Source organism: Callithrix jacchus, chromosome 10, assembly GCF_049354715.1.
Source record: "Callithrix jacchus isolate 240 chromosome 10, calJac240_pri, whole genome shotgun sequence".
Lineage (NCBI taxonomy): Eukaryota > Metazoa > Chordata > Mammalia > Primates > Cebidae > Callithrix > Callithrix jacchus.
In genome coordinates, this window is record NC_133511.1 from 91,957,650 (window position 1) to 91,970,287 (window position 12,638).

At 36.9% G+C, this 12,638-nt stretch overlaps 1 protein-coding gene across 6 annotated transcripts in view; it reads left to right on the forward strand.

Annotated features, from left to right (window-relative positions):
* Window positions 1-12,638, forward strand: part of ANO3 (anoctamin 3) — a 436,084-nt gene that overhangs the window by 368,798 nt on the left and 54,648 nt on the right. The gene's annotated exons all lie outside the window — the stretch shown is intronic.

Below are 12,638 nucleotides of genomic sequence, written 5' to 3' on the forward strand. Positions count from 1 at the left end.
TGCAAAAAAATTAGCTGGGCATGGTGGTGGGCACCTGTAATCCAAGCTACTTGGGAGCCTGAGTCAAGAGAATGGCTTGAACCTTGGAGGTGGAGGTTGCAGTGAAGCCAAGATTGTGCCATTACACACCAGTCTGGGCAACAAGAGCAAGACTCCGTCTCAAAAACAAAAATGAGAAAGAGAAAGTATGACAGCACGACAGCCTCCAGGATCTACCCAAAGTTAGTAATCGAAACAATTCACTCAGCATAGATGTGCTTTTCTCCAGCTATGTTAATGTGCATAAGTACAAATAGATAATAGATGGAGTGTTGGGTTTAACTAGCGTTATGTTTAAACATGGGCTTAGAACAAACTGAAACAAGAGCTAGAGAGTTGAGGGCATTTGCACCCAAGTGAGTGTAATGATTGCTCATTAGGACATCTAAAGACAGAAGAGAAGGCACAAAGGGAGGAAAGGATAGTAAAAATATGATTAGATTAATGAATTAATAATCTGGCTCAAGGGAATATTGGAATTGCAGTTTATAGGGAGTGAACTGGAGCTATGGATGTAATTATTGAATATTATGGAAGGCCTGCTATTGATCAAAAGTATGTTGTGGGAATACATGAGTTGCAATGAGTAGGAGAAAACAATTTTGAAGATAGAGATCAAGGAACTGAGAAGCCATGGTACTAGAAAGATTATCTGTGTATATTGTAACTTCTAAGAGAAATTCTGGGAGTCATGGTGGTTGATAAGAGTTATATTAAGACATGAGTTTAAAATCTTCACAGACGTTGGGTAAGTGTCTCCAGGAAACAGAATATGATTACCACAAGGAGTGGCAGTAGGAAGCATGAATTCATAATATGAGATTCAAATCTGTGAATTGTTAAGGAGGAGGGAGGAAAAATGGTCCTAAAGCAGCAATGAAGAGCAAGAAATTCACTATCTCATTATCAGTACATAGGAGACAAAGAGCCATCACTTGAGTGTGCTTGATGGAAAGTGGGGTTTTAAGGCAGTCCCAGGTTCCAATTAGAGCAAGAAGATGAAAGGATCCAAAAGACTCTCCCTTGACTTTGCATAAAAAAGGGAATCGTGAACATGTTTCAGGAGTTGAGAAGGAATGGGCAATCATCACAAAGACAATCCCTGTTCCTGGTGGCATCAGGATCAGCTCTTGGGGAGTGAAGGATGATCTGGAATTTGTGAACTTCTTGAAGTGACTGATATGAACAAGGTGAAAGAGTACAATTGTATTAGTCCTGATGGACCAGTGGTGCATGTTCACGGGCAGAAAGGTGTGCATAGAATATGGGGGTAGAAGCCTGTTGCTAAGATGGAGAGTTCTAGGCTTCCTGTAGACTCCTGCTATTAGAAGATTTTTGAAATAGAGCCTTTTATTTCCAACACTCAAGTGACTCTTCAACCTACAACTGGCATCCTTGCAGTGAAATGAGACTGCTCTCTTTAATAATACATGACATTCTGTTTTGTGGAGGTAGCATAACTGATTCATTCCTGTGAGATGAAGTGTACTGTTTATAGCAGCTTTATTCTTTTAAAACTCAAATTTTATTATATGGTCTAACCTGTTTAAGTCACTCTTGCCCAATTTATTAACTATCAACTATTTGTATATGGGCTTAACTTATTAAGTGAGGTTACAACAAGGCATAATGCAATAAAGTGGCAAAACTGGCAGTTTGATAATATTATAACTTAGCAATGTTAGGAAAAGATCCACAGGATTTATTAATGTTTTCTGAAAAAAAAACACTTAAGGCAGGTAATTAGAAAGTCATTGCATATCTAATTTATTTCTTTCTAGTTAGGAAAAGTTATTATAGCTAAATAATAACCTCAGCAGCAGCAGTACACTGAGCTTTATTTTCCGAGTGTTCTCACCAAGGAACCATGACTTGAAGTGGATAGAGTGAGGAGAGACTGAGATGCCTGAGCAGGTGTGTACACTGAGGAAGAATCTTGATTTGTTCCTTGGCTCAAAAGCAGGGAAAGAAGAAAAAGGAAATTTGTTCATAACCTGAAGAAGATTTTGAAATCAAGTTCACAGGCAACAAATAACAACAAACGACTTACTCACTTGCTCATCCTTTGAAAGGACTCTAAGCACCTTAAACAATTTGCAGGGAACATTGAAAACGTGGTTAACTAAGCTGACAGTTCATACAAGCTCTTAAACCACAGAAAAGGAAATCCATTTTGTGCTGAATTAGGAGAAAGCAACAAATTAGATATGCTAGGATTTTCTAATTATCTGTCTCACATTTTGTTTTTTTTTTTTGTTTAGAAAGCAAAAGAATGCATTAAGTCACTTTGATCTTTTTCTCTAAAAAAGATCCAATTAAAGTTGTTATGAATCCCCTCTTTTGAACATAAGTACTTTAAACTAATAACACTGAGGAGTCAGAGAAACCTGGGGCAGAGTCGAGTTCACTTTTAAGCAGTATTATTACCAGTAAAAGAGCAATAGCAAAGTGTCTTACACGTGAAGCTGGTATGGAGATGTAATGAGTAAACATGTGGAGAACATGTAGCAACATGGCTGGCACATATGTTTTTAATGCATTATAGTCATTCATGAGAAGGAATATACAATTTTGGAAGTTCCTTTTAAGAAAAAGAATACGAAAATACCAATACAATTGAGGTGCAAAAGTAATAAAAATGGAAAAATCACAAATTTATACATTTTTTAAAACTCCAAAATAGCATACACCAAAAGCAAAATCCAGAAAATTAAAAAAGTTTTAATCAACTAACTGCTAAACACATCTCTGTAATGCTTTTTAAGCTATATTTGTCTGCAAATTTGGAGATTTTAAATTATCTCTTTATACGATGTTTAAAAAATATTTTATAAAAAGAATATAAAAGTAATTAAGTCTTTCCTCTTTCTCTAGCATGGTTAATTCATGTTTTAATTATTGATAGTTTCAAAGTTTCTTTCAGCTTCATAATTTTTTATTGGCTATATTATGTATATTTTTAAGATTGTTGTGAATTTCGCAAAATCTCAAGTGTCTTTCATAAATTAGTTAAAATTTTTACAATTTCCCATAGTTTTTGGCTCTATGTATTCAGATTATGTTTCTTTTCCATTATCTCTGTTGTGCACCATAGAACATATGCAAATCAACATACCACTCCTGAGTAGAGAGCTTTCTTTAGCAAAGCCAAAAGAAGGCTCTAATAAACTGTTGTTTCAGCTGGGCCTTCTTTGGAGAAAGCTTCAAGTCTTCTGATGAAAACAGTGCTTGGAGTTCCTTTTTCCTCTATTTTCAGACATATTTAACTTCATATTTAACTACACTATATCTACAAATTCAGATACAGTGGTTTTATAAAAGAAAAAATATTTTCAGACAATTAAGCTATGAGCATGGATCACAATTTTATGAGTTTTACCATAAAGGAAAAGTCCTGTAACAGACCAATGCAAAGATTTGTATCTTGGTAGGAAGGTTTACAAGAAAAAAAAAAAGATTGGTTAGTAAATATTTTTAGCCACAGAAAGAAAAGCATGTCAAGTCACAGGCCTTTGAATTGCCGATTGATGGGCCACTGGAGGGATGAGCAGCTCACCTACCAGAAGTTCCTTGTCTCATTTAGCTGTATCAGAAACTTGCTTATTTCTTCCTAGAAAGTGGTTACAGAGGCCGGGTGCAGTGGCTCATGCCTGTAATCTCAGCACTTTGGGAGGCCGAGGCAGGCAGATCACCTGAAGTCAGGAGTTTGAGACCAGCCTGACCAACATGGAGAAACCCCTTCTCTAAAAAAAAAAAAGAAAGAAAGTGGTTACGTATTATATAGTTAAGAAAGTTATATTCCAAATTATGTTTGAAATAAATAATGGAAGAAATTCAGCATTTGGACCTAGATTTGAATTCCAGCAAAGTAACTTCCTCATATAACTTAACTTTTAAGGGTCTTGGTTTGTTTACATAATGAATGCGATTAATAATGTTTACTTAATCTGAGTTGTTGTGAAGATGATGTGACGTAATGTAAAAACATCTAGCACAAGCTTGAGGACATTACAAGTGCTTAATAAGTGCTAGTTCTCTTCTTTGGAAATACGGTATAATTCCTTTTCTTTTTTGTGTGTGCTCACTATAATGATGAGCATACATTATGCCTCAAAAAATAAGTTGGGGATTAAATTATTGACTCTAGAGGCAGCTTTGCAGTCTTAAATACAAAAGGAGAAGGCTGGGCGCGGTGGCTCACATTTGTATTCTCAGCACTTGGGATGCCAAGGTGGGTGGATCACCCAAGGTTAGGAGTTTGAGACCAACCTGGTCAAAATGTTGAAACCCCGTCTCTACTAAAAATACAGAAATTAGTTGGGCATGGTGGCGCATTGCCTGTAATCCCAGCTACTTGGGAGGCTGAAGCAGGACAATCCCTTGAACCCCAGAGGCAGAAGGTACAGTGAGCCAAGGTTGTGCCATTGCGCTCCAGCCTGAAAGACAAAGTGACACTCCATCTCAAAAAAAAAGGAGAAAAGAGACAATATGTCATTTCCTAGGAACAAAAGATGGAAAGTATTATGTGGAAATTGACTGGTTATGACTGAATTTTCATAAAAGTGAAACAATTAAAATATAAATAATTTACATATAAATATAAAATATATAAAAACAATTGAAATATAAATAATTTACAATACCTCCATTTTTCCTGGAAGAAAACTATCTTCATGCAGGGGAAACCAAGACAAAGTTCTTGGTATGTATAACAACCAGAGTGTTAAAAAAAAATTGGTTGTTACAATTCATTATGGCCTTCCAGTGGATTAAGCATAGTTACTTACAAATTGTCTCTCACTTAATTTGTGCACCACTCTTATGAATACAATTTTATTATTCTCATTTTAAGTAGTAACAACAGAATTTTGTCATCATTTAGTAATTTGTCCAAGGTCAGACAATTAGAAATATATGCCCCTTTGAAACCCAGAACATCCCTACTCTAACCCATGCTCTCTATTCAGTATCACACTGTTGTTCCTGTATGTTCTGAGAAGCATTGTTACTTAATCAAAAAGTTCATTCTCGTTGCATTTATTATAAAGGTGAAGTCAGTAATTTATTTTACAGGTAAAGTACACTGCCAAGTACAATTTAACTGAGGTGCTACATCCAGTTTCAGAGAAATGCTTACAGGTTGAAATGGCAAATATTGAATAATGTTAAGGCTGTAGTACTGGCCAGTTAGAGTAGACAAAGAACTTAGTTCTGGAGCAGTTTTCTGGAGTCACAAGTTGTTCCAGGGACTAACTATACAGGTATCTGGTCCTACTGAAAGTTTCCTGGGAATGATAGGGTAGCCAGAAAGGAGATGGAAGTCTTTTGGGAGCTTAGTTGCAGGTTCAGTTTTGTTTTTTCCTTTGTAAGTTAACAACTAGTATGGCCATACTGAGTATCAGCAAGGTGTCAGTCCCAAATATCCTGCTCAAGAAAAATGCCTTGGATAAATATACCAAAATTTTCATAGTAACTGTTTATTCATGGTGGGATTGTTGGTGACTTTTATTTTCTTCTTTATACTTTTAATTAATTCTTTCAACATATATTAATTAAAGACCAACTATATGACATACCCCCTCTATCTCTATATTTCAGAAATAAATAAGACAAGGTGTTTATTCCTCTTATTTTTGCTGATGTTACATTTTTAGTTAGAAAATGTTCAACTGAATTAACGAAAGAATATCAAATCATTGAATGGTAAATGAGAAAAAGGCTTGAGAAAAATTAATATTGTACTTTAAAAGATCATATTGCATTTATGAAAACTACATGGCTAAAAGCTAACAAGTTTGTCAAGTGTGGACATCTCCAGTATTTAAGCAGTTAAAGTGAGGGTATCCATTTCAGTCTGAATAAATGCTACTGAAATGTCTATTTAATATACAGATGCCAATACAATATTGAGTGACAAGAAGAGTTAGCTTTAGAGGGACTCTACTTCCAAGTTAAGAGTCTACTCTGGTCAAGATTGAGTGAGAGTTCTCATTGTAATTTAATATGCATGATGATGCTTTATATAGCTTCTTATTTCTTCATGAGATTTGCAACGGAGGGGAATATGTCAAGTTTGATTTCAGAAATGGGTAAAGACTTGCAATGCTTAAGCTTCAAATGCTGGCTTTACCATCTTCTTTCTCATTTAATATTTTTAGAGAGAGAAATGAAGGAAAGGGAAATTTGAGGTAAAATTAGAGATTCCGTGCCTTGGACAGAGGAAATTTAATGAGACAAGCAGGTTTTGACTAAGCAGTTCCAGACATTGTGCTGTGTCAAATACAGTTCAGTCCAAATGTTCAAAATCTGCCTCTTCACACATATTTATAGGCTCTTCTTATCAATTAATCTACTTTGTGCTTATGTAGAGAACTCCATAGAACTCTATGCGTTACATTTCTATAAGGTGTTAACCAAAAAACCCAGTAATTTTCTCCAGGCATGGAGGTGTAAAATGTCCCATATTCATGGCTCTTTTGCCAAGTGCAGAACCTGTTTAGCAAGGTTTCTATTTCTACCTCATTTATAGTGCTGTTGCAATAGTGCCTTGGGAAAGCACATTATGCTTGAGGATGATGCTGAAAATAAACCTGGGGAATGGAGGAGTCTTTAGTAGTACTTGGGTGCTGTCCAAACTGGCAGTCTGAGTTGTTGCTCTGATAAAGTGTTGTTTCAGCTGGGTCTTCTTTTGAGAAGGCTTCAAGTCTTTAACTGTTCTGTTGAAAACAATGCTTGAAGTTCCTTTTTCCTCCATATTCAGACATATTTAACTTCATTTGTGTTTGAATTGGCCCCTTTCCCCTGCCCCTTTCTTTCTTTTTTCCTTTTGTTTATTGTTTTCTTTTGTGTATGAGGTGGAGTTTCACTCTTGTTGCCCAGGCTGGAGTGCAGTGGCGCGATCTCGGCTCACTGCAACCTCTGACTCTCAGGTTCAAGTGATTCCCCTGCCACAGCCTCCAGAGTAGCTGGGATTACAGGCATGCACCACCACACCCTGCTAACTTTTTGTATTTTTAGTAGAGACAGGGTTTCTCCATGTTGGTCAGGCTGGTCTCAAACTCCTGACCTTAGGTGATCTGCCCACCTCGGCCTCTCAAAGTGCTGGGATTACAGGCATGAGCCACCACACCCAGCCCCCTGCCTTTTTCTAATCAACCATATTAGAAGTATAGTACTGTGGTTTTTATAAATCTTTAAGCAATAATTATTTTTTCAACAAGGATTGATCTTGATTGTTCAATATATAAATCAGATACAGAAGGGGCCTCCCTGGTGAGATTCTTTCTTTCTTCCTATAGCACTAATGAGATTCTTGAAGCATAATTTAAAAACCTGGAGTAATGGAAAGATGACAAGATCAGGAATTATATTATGACTGAATTCTATTCAGTAATTCAGTTCAATTTGATGAGCATTTATTGAGCATTTTCAGCACACCAAAATGGCTAAGAAAAAAAAAAGATACTCAAGAAACTTATCTTCAAGTGAATAAAAACAAGTGTAGTAAGTGATAAAGTGCTGTAGATGCTTTGGAAAGTTTCTAAACAAGGTCAGTGATACAGTTCAATCACTCTAGTTGTTGTTTTCTTTAAATTTAAAATAAATAATTTGGAACAAACCACGTTAACTATCTAACCTCCCTTACATCTGTGACTCTGATTCTGATACTCTGCTATGAACTATAAACTGAGGAAATGGAGGTTTAAGAGCTAAGTGCAGCCTCTGCATCTTCGTAATTTTTTTAAGTTGAGAAGAGAGTCTCATAGTTGTCAGAGAGGCAGGTGTGAAAAGTAACTCTAATGTGTAGTTGCTGAGGAACACAGTTATGCTTTATTATCTTTAGCTGGAATATCCCTTCCACTTCCATGAGTCATGTCAAACCTGGCTTTCCCCTGATAATAAAAACGTCCTTCTCCTATGGAGGCCTCTGATCCTCTGACTCCATACCCAAACCAGTTTTACAGGGCCAAAGAAAGGAGTTGATAAACTCTCCAGAGTGGTTAAAAAGAACATAGGCAGCACACATTTAAAATGCGCATTATGAACAAAGTCAAAGTGCTCCCTAATCCACTTCCCACAGACAATGAGTGTTGTTCATGCTTTGATATATACATTTTGGGGCACTATGTATGTGTCTGCTTTTTCAGTCTGCCTATCTATCTATATATATAAAAGCCTTTTCTACATCTATATCTGATTTGATATTTTGTTCTTTATAAATGTAATGACTTTCATTTTATACATTTTCATTCTTAAGTGTCTTTATTTTAACATTTAACAAGTTTAATGCACTCGCTCCCCTCCTCACCATCCTTCTATTGCATCTTTATTTTGAGCCATCGTTCCTTTGCTCTTATATATCAGATTTCTGTGCTTTGAACCCCATACTATTTCATTTCTGCTGTTTTTCCTACATCCCTGTCTTCCTAGCTCCAGGACACTTCTTTTGTTGATACTCACAGCTTGTTCTCAGATTTTCATTCCCACCTATCAGAACCTATTTTCATGTCTATCCAGTAACATCCAGGGAAGCACTGAATGGTAGCTAGAGTATGAATATTAGAGTTAGGAAGACAAGTTCCTATCATCCATGTGGCTTAGGCAAGTCACTTAATGTCTCTATACTCCAGATTTCTAATATGTTAAACTTAAGGTTAATAGTAATAGCCATTTTATGGCACATTTCATATATACCTTGTACATGGAGTTGCCATTCAGATTTTTGTTGACTTTTAAGAGAATGGATGTTACAGATATTAGAAGTAATGTATTCAAAGAGATTATTAAAATGCTTTACCAATAGTTGGAAGTCAAAACAAAATGACAGCTGTTATTTCCGCTGGTTGGACTTTATGGTTTTTGTACTGAGTTTCTACCACCTCAGTAACCATGACTTTGACTGCTCTTCTACCTCTTTCATCAACACAACTGCTTATTCTCTAGGCTAGTGTTCAACCTTGGCTACACATTGGAAGTTTTTGGGAGCTTTAAAATGTATTGATGCTGGGGTATTGTCCCTGGAGATTTTGATTTAATTGGTCTAAACAGTAGCTTGAACATGGAAATTTTTTGAAGCTCTAAAATGTTCAGCTATGTAAATCCCCCTGATTCAGTTTGTCAGTTCATTCAACCTCACAGTTCTCACCCCTGATGTTATCTGGGCCTGTCATTAATGCTCCTGCATTCTTTTAATCCTCTGCTTGCTTCAGAGACCACCTGATCCAACCAGGATGCTGCATGCCAGACTTTTCACCAGCAATTATAGCAAAATGGATGACAAGATACTTTATTCAAAGAAGGAATAAAGTATCCTTTATCCTTCATTCAAAGAAGGAATAAAGTATCCTTTATCCTTCATAGAGCTTTTTAGAGATTTCTGTTTCCTCTTGAAATCCCCATATGCAATACTCAATCTTGATTAAGATGCCATCTCAAACCCTTTTCTCACTGTCTTTCCGTCTGCTATCAAGGGTCACATTAAATTTATATAACTCTTCCGAGAGAACAGTCACTGAATTGAGACCCTAACAATTTTTGCCTTCCATCTCATATTTCCATCATTTGGAACCCACTGTTTACGCCAGAGTAGACAAAATGCGAGCCAGTGGGTCAAAACTGGTTGATAACTTAGGGCAGTGTAGAGCTTTATTTCATCATATGTTATTGAAATTTGAGTATGTCTAGATGAACCATTGTTTAGGGTTGGCCCCAGCCTTTCCTTTATGTTTATACTAAGCCACATACATTTACATACCTGAGAGAACCTTGGGATCACCTAAGCTGCATGCTTCTAATTCTGTTTGCTTTGATCTTGGCATAAATAGAAGCCCTTTCTCCTTTCCAAGGTTGGTTAATGCAACGGTTCTAGAGAACTGTGCAAACATTTTTATTGCTCAGCCTACTCTTCAAATCCAAGCTGGTTTCCTGTGATCATAATTTAGGTTTGCAACCACCCTTGAACTGACTGTGGAATGAGATATGGTCATCCCATCTCCCCACTTTCTTTTCAGCCCCCTCATTGCAAGATAAGGTCCTACCATTGTTAAGCACAAGACTTAAAAGTGTTAGAGCCGGCTGGGCACGGTGGCTCAAGCCTGTAATCCCAGCACTTTGGGAGGCCGAGGCGGGTGGATCACGAGGTCAAGAGATCGAGACCATCCTGGTCAACATGGTGAAACCCTGTCTCTACTAAAAATACAAAAAATTAGCTGGGCACGGTGGTGCGTGCCTGTAATCCCAGCTACTCAGGAGGCTGAGGCAGGAGAATTGCCTGAACCCAGGAGGTGGAGCTTGTGGTGAGCCGAGATCACGCCATTGCACTCCAGCCTGGGTAACAAAAGCAAAACTCCGTCTCAAAAAAAAAAAAAAAATTGTTGGAGCCAGGCACAGTGGCTCACGCCTACACTTTGGCAGGGCAAGGTGGGCGGATTGCATGAGCTCAAGAGTTCAAGACCAGACTGGGCAATATGGTGAAAACCCATCTCTATAAAATATAAAAAATCAGCTGGGCATGGTGGTGTACACCTGTAGCCTCAGCTGCCGAGGAGGCTGAGGTAGGAGAATCGCTTGAACCAGGAGAAAGAGGTTGAAGTGAGCCGAGATCATGCCACTGCACTCTAGCCTGGGTGACAAAATGAAACTCTCCAAAAAAAAAAGTTACAAAGGTTGGGAAAGCAAAGAGCATTTTCCTAAGAATCAAGTCATATGACCTTTAAATTTTTTTATTTATAATTTGCATAAGAGTGAAATCCACAGATTCTAAGACCAGTATGTTCACTTTTGAATTTCACTTTTGAAAAATACATGAACTCATGTCCCTGTTAAACTATATAACTACTATGTCCCTGTTAAAATATAGATTTCAGTGCCTCATGTAGTTCCTTGAGCCTCTTGCCAGTCATATCCACCCCAGAAGCAAACACTGTTTAACTTTCAAAGTTAGCTATTTTTATTATTAATTGTATTTTTACTAATAAGTTGAGTAGGAATTAGTAAATACCAATTTATTTCATTAGTGTTTTGCATACACATCAATTATTCTTTATACTTTTCTAATTAACAATTTGTAAAAGTAAAAATGTCAATTACCTGAAAGTTTAAATGAATAAGCCATGAATAAAATGCATATATCTTAAGCTGAGCATGGATTTTTATTAAAGGTTAACTTAATATTAAAATTTAAAGTGGGCACCCTACTTTCTGAGAAAGATTCAATATGTTCTCTATAACGCTATTACCTTCAAGCTAAAATCACACCAAATTAAAGATTACTTTTATTTTTTATATTTCGTGACCAGTGTTTCTTGTTCAAGTATATGCTGGTGTGCGGTGACTCATGCCTGTAATTACAGCACTTTGGGAGGCCGAGGCAGGTAGATCACAAGGTCAAGAGATCAAGACCATCCTGGTCAACAAGGTGAAACACCGTCTCTACTAAAAATACAAAAAAAAAAAAAAAAAAAAAAAATTAGCTGGGCATGGTGGCGCATGCCTGTAGTCCCAGCTACTCTGGAGGCTGAGGCAGGAGAAAGCTTGAACCCAGGAGGCAGAGGTTGTGGTGAGCCGGGATCGCTCCATTGCACTCCAGCCTGGGTAACAAGAGCAAAAACTCCATCTCAAAAAAAAAAGAAAGCATGTGACACATTTAAACTTTAAGCCTTGATGGAGACCACTGATAATTAGAATTTGATTGAGCATTCCAAATGTCATGGACTGTATTAAAAACCTGAAGCTTCAAGCTAGGAATCACTGTATGTTTTACTTGCTTACTTAGTATTTTACTTTTTTTTTTCCATTTTCCTTTTCTTTATTTCTCTTCTATTTCTTCCTCTATATCCCACTTTCCTCTTAAATCCTAAATCTCCCACTTGGTAACAGTGATTCTTGTCTTCTACTTGAAAGCAGATCCAGTGCTTGGAGATTCTGATTTGTCTTGCTGACAATAATTTTTGGCTGTCTTGATTCTTTTAGTCATTCATACTCTTTTAAAACTGCCGAAAATCAGTAAAGAGTAATTACTTATCGTAGTTTTGGGGATAAAAAACAAAACCAAACACCAAACCAACAAACAAAACCAACCAACAAACAAAAACCAGCCTGAGGAATGCACCAGCCAGGCACTGTAGGTGGAGAGAAACTAGCAAGAGTTTTGGTCCTGGCTCTGTCATTCATTGTCTGTGTCATGGCCAATGAGCATGTTTGTTTCCAAAATCCACATGATGATAACACCTGCCATACCTCTTTGTTAATGTTATGATAGTGACAATGAATTTAAAACATACGTGAAAGAGGGCTTTGTAAATGTCATAAAAGGTAAGAAAATATAATTATGAACATTGTACTTTTTTCTAACCAATACTGGTGCTGACTTTTAGTTATAAAGAAAAAAGGAGAACAAAACCTTAGTACCAAAAATTTTTTAAACATATATGTGAGTTCTTAGTTATGTCCACAAAGTATTGAATGGTGTAGGATAGAGCTCACCTAGCAAAAAATAAAACAGCAGTCATTCTCTTAGCTGTTTACACAAAAAAACTGACAGTTCAGGAATTTCTTTACTTTTTCCACTGAGTCCTTTTCAGTCCATGTAGAGTCCACCC